Consider the following 20,100-nt stretch of genomic DNA (forward strand, 5'->3'; position numbering starts at 1 on the left):
ATATGAATTTCAGCTCATTCAGTGTGCTACAATGTGAATTTCGACTCATTCAGTGTGCTACAATGTGAATTTCGACTCATTCAGTATGCTATAATGTGAATTTTGGCTCATTCAGTGTGCTACAATGTGAATTTCGGCTCATTCAGTGTGCTACAATGTGAATTTTGGCTCATTCAGTGTGCTACAATGTGAATTTCGGCTCAGTCAGTGTGCTACAATGTGAATTTCGGCTCATTCAGTGTGCTACAATGTGAATTTCAGCTCATTCAGTGTGCTACAATGTGAATTTCGGCTCAGTCAGTGTGCTATAATATGAATTTCAGCTCATTCAGTGTGCTACAATGTGAATTTCGACTCATTCAGTGTGCTACAATGTGAATTTCGACTTATTCAGTATGCTATAATGTGAATTTTGGCTCATTCAGTGTGCTATAATGTGAATTTTGGCTCATTCAGTGTGCTACAATGTGAATTTCGGCTCATTCAGTGTGCTACAATGTGAATTTCGGCTCATTCAGTGTGCAATAATGTGAATTTCGGCTCAGTCAGAGTGCTATAATATGAATTTCAGCTCATTCAGTGTGCTACAATGTGAATTTCGACTCATTCAGTGTGCTACAATGTGAATTTCGACTCATTCAGTATGCTATAATGTGAATTTTGGCTCATTCAGTGTGCTACAATGTGAATTTCGGCTCATTCAGTGTGCTACAATGTGAATTTTGGCTCATTCAGTGTGCTACAATGTGAATTTCGGCTCAGTCAGTGTGCTACAATGTGAATTTCGGCTCATTCAGTGTGCTACAATGTGAATTTCAGCTCATTCAGTGTGCTACAATGTGAATTTCGGCTCAGTCAGTGTGCTATAATATGAATTTCAGCTCATTCAGTGTGCTACAATGTGAATTTCGACTCATTCAGTGTGCTACAATGTGAATTTCGACTTATTCAGTATGCTATAATGTGAATTTTGGCTCATTCAGTGTGCTATAATGTGAATTTTGGCTCATTCAGTGTGCTACAATGTGAATTTCGGCTCATTCAGTGTGCTACAATGTGAATTTCGGCTCATTCAGTGTGCAATAATGTGAATTTTGGCTCATACCGTGTGCTACAATGTGAATTTCGGCTCATTCAATGTGCTACAATGTGAATTTCGGCTCATTCAGTGTGCTACAATGTGAATGGCTCATTCAGTGTGCTACAAGGTGAATTTCGGCTCTTTCAATGTGCTACAATGTGAATTTCGGCTCATTCAATGTGCTACAATGTGAATTTCGGCTCATTCAGTGTGCTACAAGGTGAATCTCGACTCATTCAGTGTGCTACAATGTGAATTTCGTCTCATTCAGTGTGCAATAATGTGAATTTTGGCTCATACCGTGTGCTACAATGTGAATTTCGGCTCATTCAATGTGCTACAGTGTGAATTTCGGCTCATTCAGTGTGCTGTAATGTGAATTTCGGCTCATTCAGTGTGCTACAATGTGAATTTCGGCTCATTCAATGTGCTACAATGTGAATTTCGGCTCATTCAGTGTGCTACAAGGTGAATCTCGACTCATTCAGAGTGCTACAATGTGAATTTCGTCTCATTCAGTGTGCAATAATGTGAATTTTGGCTCATACCGTGTGCTACAATGTGAATTTCGGCTCATTCAATGTGCTACAATGTGAATTTCGGCTCATTCAGTGTGCTATAATATGAATTTCGGCTCATACCGTGTGCTACAATGTGAATTTCGGCTCATTCAATGTGCTACAATGTGAATTTCGGCTCATTCAGTGTGTGACAATGTGAATGGCTCATACCGTGTGTAACAATGTGAATTTCGGCTCATTCAATGTGCTACAATGTGAATTTCGGCTCATTCAATGTGCTACAATGTGAATTTCGGCTCATTCAGTGTGCTACAATGTGACTGTCGGCTCATTCAGTGTGCTATAATATGAATTTCGGCTCATACCGTGTGCTACAATGTGACTGTCGGCTCATTCAGTGTGCTATAATATGAATTTCGGCTCATACCGTGTGCTACAATGTTAATTTCGGCTCATTCAGTGTGCTACAATGTGAATTTCGGCTCATTCAGTGTGCTACAATGTGAATTTCGGCTCATTCAATGTGCTACAATGTGAATTTCGGCTCATTCAGTGTGCTATAATATGAATTTCGGCTCATACCGTGTGCTACAATGCGAATTTCGGCTCATTCAATGTGCTACAATGTGAATTTCGGCTCATTCAGTGTGCTACAATGTGAATGGCTCATACCGTGTGCTACAATGTGAATTTCGGCTCATTCAATGTGCTACAATGTGAATTTCGGCTCATTCAGTGTGCTATAATATGAATTTCGGCTCATACCGTGTGCTACAATGTGAATTTCGACTCATTCAATATGCTACAATGTGAATTTCGGCTCATTCAGTGTGCTATAATATGAATTTCGGCTCATACCGTGTGCTACAATGTGACTGTCGGCTTATTCAGTGTGCTATAATATGAATTTCGGCTCATACCGTGTGCTACAATGTGAATTTCGGCTCATTCAGTGTGCTACAATGTGAATTTTGGCTCATTCAGTGTGCTACAATGTGAATTTCGGCTCAGTCAGTGTGCTACAATGTGAATTTCGGCTCAGTCAGTGTGCTACAATGTGAATTTCAGCTCATTCAGTGTGCTACAATGTGAATTTCGACTCATTCAGTGTGCTACAATGTGAATTTCGGCTCAGTTAGTGTGCTACAATGTGAGTTTCGGCTCATTCAGTGTGCTACAATGTGAATTTCGGCTCATTCAGTGGGCTACAATGAGAGTTTCGGCTCATTCAGTGTGCTACAATGTGAATTTCGGCTCATTCAGTGTGCTACAATGTGAATTTTGGATCATTCAGTGTGCTACAATGTGAATTTTCCCTCATTCAGTGTGCTACAATGTGAATTTGGGAACAGTCAGTGTGCTACAATGTGAGTTTCGGCTCATTCAGTGTGCTACAATGTGAATTTCGGCTCAGTCAGTGTGCTATAATATGAATTTCAGCTCATTTAGTGTGCTACAATGTGAATTTCGACTCATTCAGTGTGCTACAATGTGAATTTCGACTCATTCAGTATGCTATAATGTGAATTTTGGCTCATTCAGTGTGCTACAATGTGAATTTCGGCTCATTCAGTGTGCTACAATGTGAATGTCAACTCATTCAGTGTGCTACAATGTGAATTTCGGCTCATTCAGTGTGCAATAATGTGAATTTTGGTTCATACCGTGTGCTACAATGTGAATTTCGGCTCATTCAATGTGCTACAATGTGAATTTCGGCTCATTCAGTGTACTATAATATGAATTTCGGCTCATACCGTGTGCTACAATGTGAATTTCGGCTCATTCAATGTGCTACAATGTGAATTTCGGCTCATTCAGTGTGCTACAAGGTGAATTTCGGCTCAGTCAGTGTGCTACAATGTGAATATCGACTCATTCAGTGTGCTACAATGTGAATTTCGGCTCAGTCAGAGTGCTATAATATGAATTTCAGCTCATTCAGTGTGCTACAATGTGAATTTCGACTCATTCAGTGTGCTACAATGTGAATTTCGACTCATTCAGTATGCTATAATGTGAATTTTGGCTCATTCAGTGTGCTACAATGTGAATTTCGGCTCATTCAGTGTGCTACAATGTGAATTTCGGCTCAGTCAGAGTGCTATAATATGAATTTCAGCTCATTCAGTGTGCTACAATGTGAATTTCGACTCATTCAGTGTGCTACAATGTGAATTTCGGCTCATACCGTGTGCTACAATGTGAATTTCGGCTCATTCAGTGTGCTACAATGTGAATTTTGGCTCATTCAGTGTGCTACAATGTGAATTTCGGCTCAGTCAGTGTGCTACAATGTGAATTTCGGCTCAGTCAGTGTGCTACAATGTGAATTTCAGCTCATTCAGTGTGCTACAATGTGAATTTCGACTCATTCAGTGTGCTACAATGTGAATTTCGGCTCAGTCAGTGTGCTACAATGTGAGTTTCGGCTCATTCAGTGTGCTACAATGTGAATTTCGGCTCATTCAGTGGGCTACAATGAGAGTTTCGGCTCATTCAGTGTGCTACAATGTGAATTTCGGCTCATTCAGTGTGCTACAATGTGAATTTTGGCTCATTCAGTGTGCTACAATGTGAATTTTCCCTCATTCAGTGTGCTACAATGTGAATTTGGGCTCAGTCAGTGTGCTACAATGTGAGTTTCGGCTCATTCAGTGTGCTACAATGTGAATTTCAGCTCATTCAGTGTGCTACAATGTGAATTTGGGCTCATTCAGTGTGCTACAATGAGAATTTGGGCTCATTCAGTGTGCTATAATGTGATTTTCGGCTCATTCAGTGTGCTATAATGTGAATTTCGGGTCATTCAGTGTGCTACAAGGTGAATTTTGGCTCATTCAGTGTACAATAATGTGAATTTTGGCTCATTCAGTGTGCTACAATGTGAATTTCGGCTCAGTCAGTGTGCTACAATGTGAGTTTCGGCTCATTCAGTGTGCTACAATGTGAATTTCAGCTCATTCAGTGTGCTACAATGTGAATTTTGGCTCATTCAGTGTGCTACAATGTGAATTTTGGCTCATTCAGTGTGCTACAATGTGAATTTCGGCTCATTCAGTGTGCTACAATGTGAGTTTCGACTCATTCAGTGTGCTATAATGTGAATTTCTGCTCATACAGTGTGCTACAATGTGAATTTCAGCTCATTCAGTGTGCTACAATGTGAATTTCGGCTCAGTCAGTGTGCTACAATGTGAATTTCAGCTCATTCAGTGTGCTACAATGTGAATTTCGGCTCATTCAGTGTGCTATAATGTGAATTTGGGCTCATTCAGTCTGCTACAATGTGAATTTCGGCTCATTCAGTCTGCTACAATGTGAATTTCGACTCATTCAGTGTGCTATAATGTGAATTTCGACTCATTCAGTGTGCTACAAGGTGAATTTCAGCTCATTCAGTGTGCTACAATGTGAATTTCGGCTCATTCAGTGTGCTACAATGTGAATTTCGGCTCATTCAGTGTGCTACAATGTGAATTTCGGCTCAGTCAGTGTGATACAATGTGAGTTTCGGCTCATTCAGTGTACTACAATGTGACTTTCGGCTCATTCAGTGTGCTACAATGTGAATTTTGGCTCATTCAGTGTGCTACAATGTGAATTTCGGCTCAGTCAGTGTGCTACATTGTGAATTTCGACTCATTCAGTGTGCTACAATGTGAATTTCGGCTCAGTCAGTATGCTATAATGTGAATTTTGGCTCATTCAGTATGCTATAATGTGAATTTTGGCTCATTCAGTGTGCTGCAATGTGAATTTCGGCTCATTCAGTGTGCTACAATGTAAATTTCGACTCATTCAGTGTGCTACAATGTGAATTTCGGCTCAGTCAGTGTGCTATAATATGAATTTCAGCTCATTTAGTGTGCTACAATGTGAATTTCGACTCATTCAGTGTGCTACAATGTGAATTTCGACTCATTCAGTATGCTATAATGTGAATTTTGGCTCATTCAGTGTGCTACAATGTGAATTTCGGCTCATTCAGTGTGCTACAATGTGAATGTCAACTCATTCAGTGTGCTACAATGTGAATTTCGGCTCATTCAGTGTGCAATAATGTGAATTTTGGTTCATACCGTGTGCTACAATGTGAATTTCGGCTCATTCAATGTGCTACAATGTGAATTTCGGCTCATTCAGTGTACTATAATATGAATTTAGGCTCATACCGTGTGCTACAATGTGAATTTCGGCTCATTCAATGTGCTACAATGTGAATTTCGGCTCATTCAGTGTGCTACAAGGTGAATTTCGGCTCAGTCAGTGTGCTACAATGTGAATATCGACTCATTCAGTGTGCTACAATGTGAATTTCGGCTCAGTCAGAGTGCTATAATATGAATTTCAGCTCATTCAGTGTGCTACAATGTGAATTTCGACTCATTCAGTGTGCTACAATGTGAATTTCGACTCATTCAGTATGCTATAATGTGAATTTTGGCTCATTCAGTGTGCTACAATGTGAATTTCGGCTCATTCAGTGTGCTACAATGTGAATTTTGGCTCATTCAGTGTGCTACAATGTGAATTTCGGCTCAGTCAGTGTGCTACAATGTGAATTTCGGCTCATTCAGTGTGCTACAATGTGAATTTCAGCTCATTCAGTGTGCTACAATGTGAATTTCGGCTCAGTCAGTGTGCTATAATATGAATTTCAGCTCATTCAGTGTGCTACAATGTGAATTTCGACTCATTCAGTGTGCTACAATGTGAATTTCGACTTATTCAGTATGCTATAATGTGAATTTTGGCTCATTCAGTGTGCTATAATGTGAATTTTGGCTCATTCAGTGTGCTACAATGTGAATTTCGGCTCATTCAGTGTGCTACAATGTGAATTTCGGCTCATTCAGTGTGCAATAATGTGAATTTCGGCTCAGTCAGAGTGCTATAATATGAATTTCAGCTCATTCAGTGTGCTACAATGTGAATTTCGACTCATTCAGTGTGCTACAATGTGAATTTCGACTCATTCAGTATGCTATAATGTGAATTTTGGCTCATTCAGTGTGCTACAATGTGAATTTCGGCTCATTCAGTGTGCTACAATGTGAATTTTGGCTCATTCAGTGTGCTACAATGTGAATTTCGGCTCAGTCAGTGTGCTACAATGTGAATTTCGGCTCATTCAGTGTGCTACAATGTGAATTTCAGCTCATTCAGTGTGCTACAATGTGAATTTCGGCTCAGTCAGTGTGCTATAATATGAATTTCAGCTCATTCAGTGTGCTACAATGTGAATTTCGACTCATTCAGTGTGCTACAATGTGAATTTCGACTTATTCAGTATGCTATAATGTGAATTTTGGCTCATTCAGTGTGCTATAATGTGAATTTTGGCTCATTCAGTGTGCTACAATGTGAATTTCGGCTCATTCAGTGTGCTACAATGTGAATTTCGGCTCATTCAGTGTGCAATAATGTGAATTTTGGCTCATACCGTGTGCTACAATGTGAATTTCGGCTCATTCAATGTGCTACAATGTGAATTTCGGCTCATTCAGTGTGCTACAATGTGAATGGCTCATTCAGTGTGCTACAAGGTGAATTTCGGCTCTTTCAATGTGCTACAATGTGAATTTCGGCTCATTCAATGTGCTACAATGTGAATTTCAGCTCATTCAGTGTGCTACAAGGTGAATCTCGACTCATTCAGTGTGCTACAATGTGAATTTCGTCTCATTCAGTGTGCAATAATGTGAATTTTGGCTCATACCGTGTGCTACAATGTGAATTTCGGCTCATTCAATGTACTACAGTGTGAATTTCGGCTCATTCAGTGTGCTGTAATGTGAATTTCGGCTCATTCAGTGTGCTACAATGTGAATTTCGGCTCATTCAATGTGCTACAATGTGAATTTCGGCTCATTCAGTGTGCTACAAGGTGAATCTCGACTCATTCAGAGTGCTACAATGTGAATTTCGTCTCATTCAGTGTGCAATAATGTGAATTTTGGCTCATACCGTGTGCTACAATGTGAATTTCGGCTCATTCAATGTGCTACAATGTGAATTTCGGCTCATTCAGTGTGCTATAATATGAATTTCGGCTCATACCGTGTGCTACAATGTGAATTTCGGCTCATTCAATGTGCTACAATGTGAATTTCGGCTCATTCAGTGTGTGACAATGTGAATGGCTCATACCGTGTGTAACAATGTGAATTTCGGCTCATTCAATGTGCTACAATGTGAATTTTGGCTCATTCAATGTGCTACAATGTGAATTTCGGCTCATTCAGTGTGCTACAATGTGACTGTCGGCTCATTCAGTGTGCTATAATATGAATTTCGGCTCATACCGTGTGCTACAATGTGACTGTCGGCTCATTCAGTGTGCTATAATATGAATTTCGGCTCATACCGTGTGCTACAATGTTAATTTCGGCTCATTCAGTGTGCTACAATGTGAATTTCGGCTCATTCAGTGTGCTACAATGTGAATTTCGGCTCATTCAATGTGCTACAATGTGAATTTCGGCTCATTCAGTGTGCTATAATATGAATTTCGGCTCATACCGTGTGCTACAATGCGAATTTCGGCTCATTCAATGTGCTACAATGTGAATTTCGGCTCATTCAGTGTGCTACAATGTGAATGGCTCATACCGTGTGCTACAATGTGAATTTCGGCTCATTCAATGTGCTACAATGTGAATTTCGGCTCATTCAGTGTGCTATAATATGAATTTCGGCTCATACCGTGTGCTACAATGTGAATTTCGACTCATTCAATATGCTACAATGTGAATTTCGGCTCATTCAGTGTGCTATAATATGAATTTCGGCTCATACCGTGTGCTACAATGTGACTGTCGGCTTATTCAGTGTGCTATAATATGAATTTCGGCTCATACCGTGTGCTACAATGTGAATTTCGGCTCATTCAGTGTGCTACAATGTGAATTTTGGCTCATTCAGTGTGCTACAATGTGAATTTCGGCTCAGTCAGTGTGCTACAATGTGAATTTCGGCTCAGTCAGTGTGCTACAATGTGAATTTCAGCTCATTCAGTGTGCTACAATGTGAATTTCGACTCATTCAGTGTGCTACAATGTGAATTTCGGCTCAGTTAGTGTGCTACAATGTGAGTTTCGGCTCATTCAGTGTGCTACAATGTGAATTTCGGCTCATTCAGTGGGCTACAATGAGAGTTTCGGCTCATTCAGTGTGCTACAATGTGAATTTCGGCTCATTCAGTGTGCTACAATGTGAATTTTGGATCATTCAGTGTGCTACAATGTGAATTTTCCCTCATTCAGTGTGCTACAATGTGAATTTGGGCACAGTCAGTGTGCTACAATGTGAGTTTCGGCTCATTCAGTGTGCTACAATGTGAATTTCAGCTCATTCAGTGTGCTACAATGTGAATTTGGGCTCATTCAGTGTGCTACAATGTGAATTTGGGCTCATTCAGTGTGCTATAATGTGATTTTCGGCTCATTCAGTGTGCTATAATGTGAATTTCGGGTCATTCAGTGTGCTACAAGGTGAATTTTGGCTCATTCAGTGTGCAATAATGTGAATTTTGGCTCATTCAGTGTGCTACAATGTGAATTTCGGCTCAGTCAGTGTGCTACAATGTGAGTTTCGGCTCATTCAGTGTGCTACAATGTGAATTTCAGCTCATTCAGTGTGCTACAATGTGAATTTTGGCTCATTCAGTGTGCTACAATGTGAATTTTGGCTCATTCAGTGTGCTACAATGTGAATTTCGGCTCATTCAGTGTGCTACAATGTGAGTTTCGACTCATTCAGTGTGCTATAATGTGAATTTCTGCTCATACAGTGTGCTACAATGTGAATTTCAGCTCATTCAGTGTGCTACAATGTGAATTTCGGCTCAGTCAGTGTGCTACAATGTGAATTTCAGCTCATTCAGTGTGCTACAATGTGAATTTCGGCTCATTCAGTGTGCTACAATGTGAATTTCAGCTCATTCAGTGTGCTATAATGTGAATTTGGGCTCATTCAGTCTGCTACAATGTGAATTTCGGCTCATTCAGTCTGCTACAATGTGAATTTCGACTCATTCAGTGTGCTATAATGTGAATTTCGACTCATTCAGTGTGCTACAAGGTGAATTTCGGCTCATTCAGTGTGCTACAATGTGAATTTCGGCTCATTCAGTGTGCTACAATGTGAATTTCGGCTCATTCAGTGTGCTACAATGTGAATTTCGGCTCAGTCAGTGTGCTATAATGTGAGTTTCGTCTCATTCAGTGTACTACAATGTGAATTTCGGCTCATTCAGTGTGCTACAATGTGAATTTTGGCTCATTCAGTGTGCTACAATGTGAATTTTGGCTCATTCAGTGTGCTTCAATGTGAATTTCGGCTCAGTCAGTGTGCTACAATGTGAATTTCGACTCATTCAGTGTGCTACAATGTGAATTTCGGCTCATTCAGTGTGCTACAATGTGAATTTCGGCTCATTCAGTGTGCTACAATGTGAATTTTGTCTCATTCAGTGTGCTACAATGTGAATTTCGGCTCAGTCAGTGTGCTACAATGTGAATTTCGACTCATTCAGTGAGCTACAATGTGAATTTCGGCTCAGTCAGTATGCTATAATGTGAATTTTGGCTCATTCAGTGTGCTATAATGTGAATTTTGGCTCATTCAGTGTGCTACAATGTGAATTTCGGCTCATTCAGTGTGCTACAATGTGAATTTTGGCTCATTCAGTGTGCTACAATGTGAATTTCGGCTCAGTCAGTGTGCTACAATGTAAATTTCGACTCATTCAGTGTGCTACAATGTGAATTTCGGCTCAGTCAGTGTGCTATAATATGAATTTCAGCTCATTTAGTGTGCTACAATGTGAATTTCGACTCATTCAGTGTGCTACAATGTGAATTTCGACTCATTCAGTATGCTATAATGTGAATTTTGGCTCATTCAGTGTGCTATAATGTGAATTTTGGCTCATTCAGTGTGCTACAATGTGAATTTCGGCTCATTCAGTGTGCTACAATGTGAATGTCGACTCATTCAGTGTGCTACAATGTGAATTTCGGCTCATTCAGTGTGCAATAATGTGAATTTTGGTTCATACCGTGTGCTACAATGTGAATTTCGGCTCATTCAATGTGCTACAATGTGAATTTCGGCTCATTCAGTGTACTATAATATGAATTTCGGCTCATACCGTGTGCTACAATGTGAATTTCGGCTCAGTCAATGTGCTACAATGTGAATTTCGGCTCATTCAGTGTGCTACAATGTGAATGGCTCATACCGTGTGCTACAATGTGAATTTCGGCTCATTCAATGTGCTACAATGTGAATTTCGGCTCATTCAGTGTGCTACAAGGTGAATCTCGACTCATTCAGTATGCTACAATGTGAATTTCGGCTCATTCAGTGTGCAATAATGTGAATTTTGCCCCATACCGTGTGCTACAATGTGAATTTCGGCTCATTCAATGTGCTACAATGTGAATTTCGGCTCATTCAGTGTACTATAATATGAATTTCGGCTCATACCGTGTGCTACAATGTGAATTTCGGCTCATTCAATATGCTACAATGTGAATTTCGGCTCATTCAGTGTGCTACAATGTGAATGGCTCATACCGTGTACTACAATGTGAATTTCGGCTCATTCAATGTGCTACAATGTGAATTTCGGCTCATTCAGTGTGCTACAATGTGAATTTCGGCTCATTCAGTGTGCTACAATGTGAATGGCTCATACAGTGTGCTACAATGTGAATTTCGGCTCATTCAATGTGCTACAATGTGAATTTCGGCTCATTCAGTGTGCTACAATGTGAATTTCGGCTCATTCAGTGTGCTACAAGGTGAATCTCGACTCATTCAGTGTGCTACAATGTGAATTTCGTCTCATTCAGTGTGCAATAATGTGAATTTTGGATCATACCGTGTGCTACAATGTGAATTTCGGCTCATTCAATGTGCTACAATGTGAATTTCGGCTCATTCAGTGTGCTATAATATGAATTTCGGCTCATACCGTGTGCTACAATGTGAATTTCGGCTCATTCAATGTGCTACAATGTGAATTTCGGCTCATTCAATGTGCTACAATGTGAATTTCGGCTCATTCAATGTGCTACAATGTGAATTTCGGCTCATTCAATATGCTACAATGTGACTGTCGGCTCATTCAGTGTGCTATAATATGAATTTCGGCTCATACCGTGTGCTACAATGTGACTGTCGGCTTATTCAGTGTGCTATAATATGAATTTCGGCTCATACCGTGTGCTACAATGTGAATTTCGGCTCATTCAGTGTGCTACAATGTGAATTTCGGCTGATTCAGTGTGCTATAATATAAATTTCGGCTCATACCGTGTGCTACAATGTGAATTTCGGCTCATTCACTGTGCTACAATGTGAATTTCGGCTCATTCAATGTGCTACAATGTAAATTTCGGCTCATTCAGTGTGCTACAATGTGACTGTCGGCTCATTCAGTGTGCTATAATATGAATTTCGGCTCATACCGTGTGCTACAATGTGACTGTCGGCTTATTCAGTGTGCTATAATATGAATTTCGGCTCATACCGTGTGCTACAATGTGAATTTCGGCTCATTCAGTGTGCTACAATGTGAATTTCGGCTCATTCAGTGTGCTATAATATGAATTTCGGCTCATACCGTGTGCTACAATGTGAATTTCGGCTCATTCAATGTGCTACAATGTGAATTTCGGCTCATTCAGTGTGCTATAATATGAATTTCGGCTCATACCGTGTGCTACAATGCGAATTTCGGCTCATTCAATGTGCTACAATGTGAATTTCGGCTCATTCAGTGTGCTACAATGTGAATGGCTCATACCGTGTGCTACAATGTGAATTTCGGCTCATTCAATGTGCTACAATGTGAATTTCGGCTCATTCAGTGTGCTATAATATGAATTTCGGCTCATACCGTGTGCTACAATGTGAATTTCGACTCATTCAATATGCTACAATGTGAATTTCGGCTCATTCAGTGTGCTATAATATGAATTTCGGCTCATACCGTGTGCTACAATGTGACTGTCGGCTTATTCAGTGTGCTATAATATGAATTTCGGCTCATACCGTGTGCTACAATGTGAATTTCGGCTCATTCAGTGTGCTACAATGTGAATTTTGGCTCATTCAGTGTGCTACAATGTGAATTTCGGCTCAGTCAGTGTGCTACAATGTGAATTTCGGCTCAGTCAGTGTGCTACAATGTGAATTTCAGCTCATTCAGTGTGCTACAATGTGAATTTCGACTCATTCAGTGTGCTACAATGTGAATTTCGGCTCAGTTAGTGTGCTACAATGTGAGTTTCGGCTCATTCAGTGTGCTACAATGTGAATTTCGGCTCATTCAGTGGGCTACAATGAGAGTTTCGGCTCATTCAGTGTGCTACAATGTGAATTTCGGCTCATTCAGTGTGCTACAATGTGAATTTTGGATCATTCAGTGTGCTACAATGTGAATTTTCCCTCATTCAGTGTGCTACAATGTGAATTTGGGAACAGTCAGTGTGCTACAATGTGAGTTTCGGCTCATTCAGTGTGCTACAATGTGAATTTCGGCTCAGTCAGTGTGCTATAATATGAATTTCAGCTCATTTAGTGTGCTACAATGTGAATTTCGACTCATTCAGTGTGCTACAATGTGAATTTCGACTCATTCAGTATGCTATAATGTGAATTTTGGCTCATTCAGTGTGCTACAATGTGAATTTCGGCTCATTCAGTGTGCTACAATGTGAATGTCAACTCATTCAGTGTGCTACAATGTGAATTTCGGCTCATTCAGTGTGCAATAATGTGAATTTTGGTTCATACCGTGTGCTACAATGTGAATTTCGGCTCATTCAATGTGCTACAATGTGAATTTCGGCTCATTCAGTGTACTATAATATGAATTTCGGCTCATACCGTGTGCTACAATGTGAATTTCGGCTCATTCAATGTGCTACAATGTGAATTTCGGCTCATTCAGTGTGCTACAAGGTGAATTTCGGCTCAGTCAGTGTGCTACAATGTGAATATCGACTCATTCAGTGTGCTACAATGTGAATTTCGGCTCAGTCAGAGTGCTATAATATGAATTTCAGCTCATTCAGTGTGCTACAATGTGAATTTCGACTCATTCAGTGTGCTACAATGTGAATTTCGACTCATTCAGTATGCTATAATGTGAATTTTGGCTCATTCAGTGTGCTACAATGTGAATTTCGGCTCATTCAGTGTGCTACAATGTGAATTTCGGCTCAGTCAGAGTGCTATAATATGAATTTCAGCTCATTCAGTGTGCTACAATGTGAATTTCGACTCATTCAGTGTGCTACAATGTGAATTTCGGCTCATACCGTGTGCTACAATGTGAATTTCGGCTCATTCAGTGTGCTACAATGTGAATTTTGGCTCATTCAGTGTGCTACAATGTGAATTTCGGCTCAGTCAGTGTGCTACAATGTGAATTTCGGCTCAGTCAGTGTGCTACAATGTGAATTTCAGCTCATTCAGTGTGCTACAATGTGAATTTCGACTCATTCAGTGTGCTACAATGTGAATTTCGGCTCAGTCAGTGTGCTACAATGTGAGTTTCGGCTCATTCAGTGTGCTACAATGTGAATTTCGGCTCATTCAGTGGGCTACAATGAGAGTTTCGGCTCATTCAGTGTGCTACAATGTGAATTTCGGCTCATTCAGTGTGCTACAATGTGAATTTTGGCTCATTCAGTGTGCTACAATGTGAATTTTCCCTCATTCAGTGTGCTACAATGTGAATTTGGGCTCAGTCAGTGTGCTACAATGTGAGTTTCGGCTCATTCAGTGTGCTACAATGTGAATTTCAGCTCATTCAGTGTGCTACAATGTGAATTTGGGCTCATTCAGTGTGCTACAATGAGAATTTGGGCTCATTCAGTGTGCTATAATGTGATTTTCGGCTCATTCAGTGTGCTATAATGTGAATTTCGGGTCATTCAGTGTGCTACAAGGTGAATTTTGGCTCATTCAGTGTACAATAATGTGAATTTTGGCTCATTCAGTGTGCTACAATGTGAATTTCGGCTCAGTCAGTGTGCTACAATGTGAGTTTCGGCTCATTCAGTGTGCTACAATGTGAATTTCAGCTCATTCAGTGTGCTACAATGTGAATTTTGGCTCATTCAGTGTGCTACAATGTGAATTTTGGCTCATTCAGTGTGCTACAATGTGAATTTCGGCTCATTCAGTGTGCTACAATGTGAGTTTCGACTCATTCAGTGTGCTATAATGTGAATTTCTGCTCATACAGTGTGCTACAATGTGAATTTCAGCTCATTCAGTGTGCTACAATGTGAATTTCGGCTCAGTCAGTGTGCTACAATGTGAATTTCAGCTCATTCAGTGTGCTACAATGTGAATTTCGGCTCATTCAGTGTGCTATAATGTGAATTTGGGCTCATTCAGTCTGCTACAATGTGAATTTCGGCTCATTCAGTCTGCTACAATGTGAATTTCGACTCATTCAGTGTGCTATAATGTGAATTTCGACTCATTCAGTGTGCTACAAGGTGAATTTCAGCTCATTCAGTGTGCTACAATGTGAATTTCGGCTCATTCAGTGTGCTACAATGTGAATTTCGGCTCATTCAGTGTGCTACAATGTGAATTTCGGCTCAGTCAGTGTGATACAATGTGAGTTTCGGCTCATTCAGTGTACTACAATGTGACTTTCGGCTCATTCAGTGTGCTACAATGTGAATTTTGGCTCATTCAGTGTGCTACAATGTGAATTTCGGCTCAGTCAGTGTGCTACATTGTGAATTTCGACTCATTCAGTGTGCTACAATGTGAATTTCGGCTCAGTCAGTATGCTATAATGTGAATTTTGGCTCATTCAGTATGCTATAATGTGAATTTTGGCTCATTCAGTGTGCTGCAATGTGAATTTCGGCTCATTCAGTGTGCTACAATGTAAATTTCGACTCATTCAGTGTGCTACAATGTGAATTTCGGCTCAGTCAGTGTGCTATAATATGAATTTCAGCTCATTTAGTGTGCTACAATGTGAATTTCGACTCATTCAGTGTGCTACAATGTGAATTTCGACTCATTCAGTATGCTATAATGTGAATTTTGGCTCATTCAGTGTGCTACAATGTGAATTTCGGCTCATTCAGTGTGCTACAATGTGAATGTCAACTCATTCAGTGTGCTACAATGTGAATTTCGGCTCATTCAGTGTGCAATAATGTGAATTTTGGTTCATACCGTGTGCTACAATGTGAATTTCGGCTCATTCAATGTGCTACAATGTGAATTTCGGCTCATTCAGTGTACTATAATATGAATTTAGGCTCATACCGTGTGCTACAATGTGAATTTCGGCTCATTCAATGTGCTACAATGTGAATTTCGGCTCATTCAGTGTGCTACAAGGTGAATTTCGGCTCAGTCAGTGTGCTACAATGTGAATATCGACTCATTCAGTGTGCTACAATGTGAATTTCGGCTCAGTCAGAGTGCTATAATATGAATTTCAGCTCATTCAGTGTGCTACAATGTGAATTTCGACTCATTCAGTGTGCTACAATGTGAATTTCGACTCATTCAGTATGCTATAATGTGAATTTTGGCTCATTCAGTGTGCTACAATGTGAATTTCGGCTCATTCAGTGTGCTACAATGTGAATTTTGGCTCATTCAGTGTGCTACAATGTGAATTTCGGCTCAGTCAGTGTGCTACAATGTGAATTTCGGCTCATTCAGTGTGCTACAATGTGAATTTCAGCTCATTCAGTGTGCTACAATGTGAATTTCGGCTCAGTCAGTGTGCTATAATATGAATTTCAGCTCATTCAGTGTGCTACAATGTGAATTTCGACTCATTCAGTGTGCTACAATGTGAATTTCGACTTATTCAGTATGCTATAATGTGAATTTTGGCTCATTCAGTGTGCTATAATGTGAATTTTGGCTCATTCAGTGTGCTACAATGTGAATTTCGGCTCATTCAGTGTGCTACAATGTGAATTTCGGCTCATTCAGTGTGCAATAATGTGAATTTCGGCTCAGTCAGAGTGCTATAATATGAATTTCAGCTCATTCAGTGTGCTACAATGTGAATTTCGACTCATTCAGTGTGCTACAATGTGAATTTCGACTCATTCAGTATGCTATAATGTGAATTTTGGCTCATTCAGTGTGCTACAATGTGAATTTCGGCTCATTCAGTGTGCTACAATGTGAATTTTGGCTCATTCAGTGTGCTACAATGTGAATTTCGGCTCAGTCAGTGTGCTACAATGTGAATTTCGGCTCATTCAGTGTGCTACAATGTGAATTTCAGCTCATTCAGTGTGCTACAATGTGAATTTCGGCTCAGTCAGTGTGCTATAATATGAATTTCAGCTCATTCAGTGTGCTACAATGTGAATTTCGACTCATTCAGTGTGCTACAATGTGAATTTCGACTTATTCAGTATGCTATAATGTGAATTTTGGCTCATTCAGTGTGCTATAATGTGAATTTTGGCTCATTCAGTGTGCTACAATGTGAATTTCGGCTCATTCAGTGTGCTACAATGTGAATTTCGGCTCATTCAGTGTGCAATAATGTGAATTTTGGCTCATACCGTGTGCTACAATGTGAATTTCGGCTCATTCAATGTGCTACAATGTGAATTTCGGCTCATTCAGTGTGCTACAATGTGAATGGCTCATTCAGTGTGCTACAAGGTGAATTTCGGCTCTTTCAATGTGCTACAATGTGAATTTCGGCTCATTCAATGTGCTACAATGTGAATTTCAGCTCATTCAGTGTGCTACAAGGTGAATCTCGACTCATTCAGTGTGCTACAATGTGAATTTCGTCTCATTCAGTGTGCAATAATGTGAATTTTGGCTCATACCGTGTGCTACAATGTGAATTTCGGCTCATTCAATGTACTACAGTGTGAATTTCGGCTCATTCAGTGTGCTGTAATGTGAATTTCGGCTCATTCAGTGTGCTACAATGTGAATTTCGGCTCATTCAATGTGCTACAATGTGAATTTCGGCTCATTCAGTGTGCTACAAGGTGAATCTCGACTCATTCAGAGTGCTACAATGTGAATTTCGTCTCATTCAGTGTGCAATAATGTGAATTTTGGCTCATACCGTGTGCTACAATGTGAATTTCGGCTCATTCAATGTGCTACAATGTGAATTTCGGCTCATTCAGTGTGCTATAATATGAATTTCGGCTCATACCGTGTGCTACAATGTGAATTTCGGCTCATTCAATGTGCTACAATGTGAATTTCGGCTCATTCAGTGTGTGACAATGTGAATGGCTCATACCGTGTGTAACAATGTGAATTTCGGCTCATTCAATGTGCTACAATGTGAATTTTGGCTCATTCAATGTGCTACAATGTGAATTTCGGCTCATTCAGTGTGCTACAATGTGACTGTCGGCTCATTCAGTGTGCTATAATATGAATTTCGGCTCATACCGTGTGCTACAATGTGACTGTCGGCTCATTCAGTGTGCTATAATATGAATTTCGGCTCATACCGTGTGCTACAATGTTAATTTCGGCTCATTCAGTGTGCTACAATGTGAATTTCGGCTCATTCAGTGTGCTACAATGTGAATTTCGGCTCATTCAATGTGCTACAATGTGAATTTCGGCTCATTCAGTGTGCTATAATATGAATTTCGGCTCATACCGTGTGCTACAATGCGAATTTCGGCTCATTCAATGTGCTACAATGTGAATTTCGGCTCATTCAGTGTGCTACAATGTGAATGGCTCATACCGTGTGCTACAATGTGAATTTCGGCTCATTCAATGTGCTACAATGTGAATTTCGGCTCATTCAGTGTGCTATAATATGAATTTCGGCTCATACCGTGTGCTACAATGTGAATTTCGACTCATTCAATATGCTACAATGTGAATTTCGGCTCATTCAGTGTGCTATAATATGAATTTCGGCTCATACCGTGTGCTACAATGTGACTGTCGGCTTATTCAGTGTGCTATAATATGAATTTCGGCTCATACCGTGTGCTACAATGTGAATTTCGGCTCATTCAGTGTGCTACAATGTGAATTTTGGCTCATTCAGTGTGCTACAATGTGAATTTCGGCTCAGTCAGTGTGCTACAATGTGAATTTCGGCTCAGTCAGTGTGCTACAATGTGAATTTCAGCTCATTCAGTGTGCTACAATGTGAATTTCGACTCATTCAGTGTGCTACAATGTGAATTTCGGCTCAGTTAGTGTGCTACAATGTGAGTTTCGGCTCATTCAGTGTGCTACAATGTGAATTTCGGCTCATTCAGTGGGCTACAATGAGAGTTTCGGCTCATTCAGTGTGCTACAATGTGAATTTCGGCTCATTCAGTGTGCTACAATGTGAATTTTGGATCATTCAGTGTGCTACAATGTGAATTTTCCCTCATTCAGTGTGCTACAATGTGAATTTGGGCACAGTCAGTGTGCTACAATGTGAGTTTCGGCTCATTCAGTGTGCTACAATGTGAATTTCAGCTCATTCAGTGTGCTACAATGTGAATTTGGGCTCATTCAGTGTGCTACAATGTGAATTTGGGCTCATTCAGTGTGCTATAATGTGATTTTCGGCTCATTCAGTGTGCTATAATGTGAATTTCGGGTCATTCAGTGTGCTACAAGGTGAATTTTGGCTCATTCAGTGTGCAATAATGTGAATTTTGGCTCATTCAGTGTGCTACAATGTGAATTTCGGCTCAGTCAGTGTGCTACAATGTGAGTTTCGGCTCATTCAGTGTGCTACAATGTGAATTTCAGCTCATTCAGTGTGCTACAATGTGAATTTTGGCTCATTCAGTGTGCTACAATGTGAATTTTGGCTCATTCAGTGTGCTACAATGTGAATTTCGGCTCATTCAGTGTGCTACAATGTGAGTTTCGACTCATTCAGTGTGCTATAATGTGAATTTCTGCTCATACAGTGTGCTACAATGTGAATTTCAGCTCATTCAGTGTGCTACAATGTGAATTTCGGCTCAGTCAGTGTGCTACAATGTGAATTTCAGCTCATTCAGTGTGCTACAATGTGAATTTCGGCTCATTCAGTGTGCTACAATGTGAATTTCAGCTCATTCAGTGTGCTATAATGTGAATTTGGGCTCATTCAGTCTGCTACAATGTGAATTTCGGCTCATTCAGTCTGCTACAATGTGAATTTCGACTCATTCAGTGTGCTATAATGTGAATTTCGACTCATTCAGTGTGCTACAAGGTGAATTTCGGCTCATTCAGTGTGCTACAATGTGAATTTCGGCTCATTCAGTGTGCTACAATGTGAATTTCGGCTCATTCAGTGTGCTACAATGTGAATTTCGGCTCAGTCAGTGTGCTATAATGTGAGTTTCGTCTCATTCAGTGTACTACAATGTGAATTTCGGCTCATTCAGTGTGCTACAATGTGAATTTTGGCTCATTCAGTGTGCTACAATGTGAATTTTGGCTCATTCAGTGTGCTTCAATGTGAATTTCGGCTCAGTC

This window comes from Pseudophryne corroboree, chromosome 11 (genome assembly GCF_028390025.1).
Source record: "Pseudophryne corroboree isolate aPseCor3 chromosome 11, aPseCor3.hap2, whole genome shotgun sequence".
Taxonomy (NCBI): Eukaryota; Metazoa; Chordata; class Amphibia; order Anura; family Myobatrachidae; genus Pseudophryne; species Pseudophryne corroboree.